Below are 3,748 nucleotides of genomic sequence, written 5' to 3'. Positions count from 1 at the left end.
ATACAGCAGGGTACAGCAGGGTACAGCAGGGTACAGCAGGGTACAGCAGGGTGAGAGACAGGGTGCAGCAGGGTGAGAGACAGGATACAGCAGGGTAGAGCAGGGTACAGCAGTGTACAGCAGGGTGAGAGACAGGGTGCAGCAGGGTGAGAGACAGCATACAGCAGGGTACAGCAGGGTACAGCAGGGTACAGCAGGGTACAGCAGGGTGAGAGACAGGGTACAGCAGGGTACAGCAGGGTAGAGCAGGATACAGCAGGGTACAGCAGGGTGAGAGACAGGGTACAGCAGGATACAGCAGGGTAGAGCAGGGTACAGCAGGGTGAGAGACACTAAGTCAGCAGCATCAGTTATTCTAATGACCAGCAGCTACACCACTGGCCATACAGAAACAAGGGAGTAGCCATGGTATTGCCCACTAATTAGGAAAATCAAACATAACAAAAAGGGTATGTGACGAGAGAGAGAGAGAGTGAAAGGAGAGATAGAGTAAGGAGAGAGGGAGTGAAAGGGGAGAGAGAGAGAGTGAAAGGAGAGATAGAGTAAGGAGAGAGGGAGTGAAAGGGGAGAGAGAGAGAGAGAGAGGGAGTGAAAGGGGAGAGGGAGAGAGAGAGGGAGTGAAAGGGGAGAGAGAGTAAGGAGAGAGGGAGTGAAAGGGGAGAGGGAGAGAGAGAGGGAGTGAAAGGGGAGAGAGAGAGAGAGAGAGAGAGTGAAAGGGGGAAGACAGATGATCCCAGGGAACTCTCTGGATGATAATCAATAGTGAGGAAAATAAATGGGCCTGATCATCTATCTACCTCTGCTTCCAGTCGCTATTAACAAAATCTCCGTAATGCATATTTCATACAGTTTTATACCCATTGATTACCTGTGTCTGTAGTTTGTAAATCACATGTATATTGATTGGCTGATCTGTGAGATAACGGTCCGTGGCTGGCCATTATGCCACTGATAGAGAGATCAGCACAGAACTAAACACATCTCTATAAATCTCTATAAAGACAAGCCTTTGTTTCTTTTTTTGCAGACGCTCTTATCCAGAGCGACTTACATCAGCAATTAGGGTTAAGTGCCTTGCTTAAGGGCACATCGACAGATTTTTCACCTAGTCGGCTCGGGGATTAGAACCAGCGACCTTTCGGTTACTGGCACAACGCTCTTAACCACTAAGCTACCTGCCGCCCAGTATGTTTCTGTAACATACAACCAAGAGCTTCTGACTGTATACAAGTGTGGATGAATTGCTGGTAAGATTCTTTCCTAACTAGCACATTATTTCACTCCAGACTCAGACAGAACACATTTTGACTTGAGATGCACATAAGGCAAACTCATGCATTCCCAGCAAACAGGGAACGTCCTAAGAACATTCGGCGCCATTCCCATTAGTTCCCTTTAAGGGTTTCGGCGTACTGAGAACATTCTAGGAACATGACGTTAACCTCGGGACCATAGAGGACGTTCAGTACAGGTCCCGGTTTGGTCGTACTACAACATTATAATAAGGTATTTTGATGTCCATTAGGGAACGTTACGAAAAGGTTCCTATGTGGTTCTGATAGGACGTTATCCATGGGACATTCAATGACCATAAATGTGCCGTTTCATGATGGACAAGGGGACGTTGCGTGATGGTCCCAAGGGAACGTTTTCTGGGGGGACTTTGTCTAGTTCTCTATGAGTTACCAGGATGTCATTGAGGACAATGTCAGGACTTTTTTTAGGACGTTCTCAGGACTTTCATTTTACTAGTCATTAGAATGTCGCGTGATGGTCCCAAGGGAACATCCCTGCAAGCAAAAATGTGTCGTCAGGACGTCCCCTTAATGTCATGAAATGGTCGCCTAAAGTGGTCAGGACGTTGTGTCATGGTCCCCTGGAGGTTTTTGTCTAGTTCCTGGCTTGTCCCTTCTTCACCCCTTCTTCAATAAGATCAATATCAAACAGCCTGGACAGAACAAGGCAATAGATCATGTTTCTGTAGTATCATGGATGATATATTGTCATTATTGATAACAGATATATCTTGGTCTTGGTTTGTATGATTGTTTTTCCCCTACTATATTTGGGGGGTTTTCTGGGAAAATACATTTTTGAAATGGCGAAGTGATAGTAACTGGTTCAGATAAATACCAAATTATTGAATAATAGCAAATACCCAATTTAACTTTAATTTCCTGCAACAAGTCCCCACACACATACACACCATAACAGGAAGGAAGGCTGCATCCAGCTCCCTGGAGATGAGTCCTCCAGTTTGACATTTCAGACCTGTCAGTCACCCATGCCTCTCACAGCCAAGGTGTAGTGACAACTGTGAAATGAGAGCACGCCATTCCTCCTCGCCATGGCTAATCCTGTTAGCCGCTACCATCCGCTAACGCATCCTGAACAGCTCTCATTAACACAGCATGGGGCCCTGCAGCCTTGTAGCCACCCGTAGCAAAATGCTAACTACCACACGCACACACACAAACTAAATCACTGCCACCCACAAATCCCCGCTACCCACAAATCCCTGCCACCTACAAGGTGCCCACATTTAGCCTCTATGACGGAGGTCCAATAAGAAGACGGTCCCCAGGAACCCACACATCCCCCTCCCTCGTCACATGTCCACCCGCTCCCTAGCCATAGTAAATTGGGTTAGCGCTGGCTAAGTGTTCCGTCGTTAGCGTGGTCTTAAATGAGAGCGTGCGATAATTAACAGGCAGCAGACTAACCCTACCTCGCTTATCTAATTTAGGTCATTTGTCTAAAATGATTTCGCTACTCCTGGCACAAAAAAAAAAGCGTTTGGGGGAACTGGTGGACATTACTATAGTGTCTCTTGTTTTTGTCAAGATCACCATTGTTTCTTTATCAGCTATGTCCACAGATCAAACTACGTTTCTATCATGATTCCTTCTGATGATCTTATATTGAAATCAGAACTTCCTTCCTCTCTCCGTTTGACTGATCTGCTCTAAAGGACTTTTGTAACATCACTGATTCCTCACATTTACTGCTTGGGAGAGTGGGGTAAGTTGAGCCATTTTCTATATTCAGCATCACTCCGTCAAGGGAAATATAGTATTCTTTCTAACAAAGATATCTACAGTGCTATGAAAAAGTATTTGCCCCCTTTCTAATTTTCTCTACTTTTGCATATTTGTGATACTGAATGTTATCAGATATTCAACCAAAACCTAATATTGATAAAGGGAACATAAGTGAACAAATAACACAACAATTATATATTTATTTCATAAACAAAGTTATGCAACACCCAATTCCCCTGTGTGAAAAAGTAATTGCCCCCTTACACTCAATAACTGGTTGTGCCACCTTTAGCTGCAATGACTCCAACCAAATGCTTCCTGTAGTTGTTGATCAGTCTCTCACGGAGGAATTTTGGCCCACTCTTCCTTGCTTACCACTTTTTCCATGTGGTTTCTTCCTTCACAGACTCCATTAAATGATGACCTCTTCCTAAATATTTGGTCAAATGATTAATTTTGTGTATGGTTTCCTAGAAACAAGGGGGGCTCAATAACCCCTTTGGCTCAACTAACCCCTTTGGCTCAACTAACCCCTTTGGCTCATCTAACCCCTTTGGCTCATCTAACCCCTTTGACTCAACTAACCCCTTTGGTTCAACTAACCCCTTTGGCCCCTTTGGCTCATCTAACCCCTTTGGCCAACTAACCCCTTTGGCTCAACTAACCCCTTTGGCTCAACTAACCCCTTTGGCTCATCTAACCCCTTT

The sequence above is a fragment of the Coregonus clupeaformis genome, chromosome 33, assembly GCF_020615455.1.
Source record: "Coregonus clupeaformis isolate EN_2021a chromosome 33, ASM2061545v1, whole genome shotgun sequence".
Lineage (NCBI taxonomy): Eukaryota > Metazoa > Chordata > Actinopteri > Salmoniformes > Salmonidae > Coregonus > Coregonus clupeaformis.
This window is presented reverse-complemented; position numbering follows the sequence as displayed.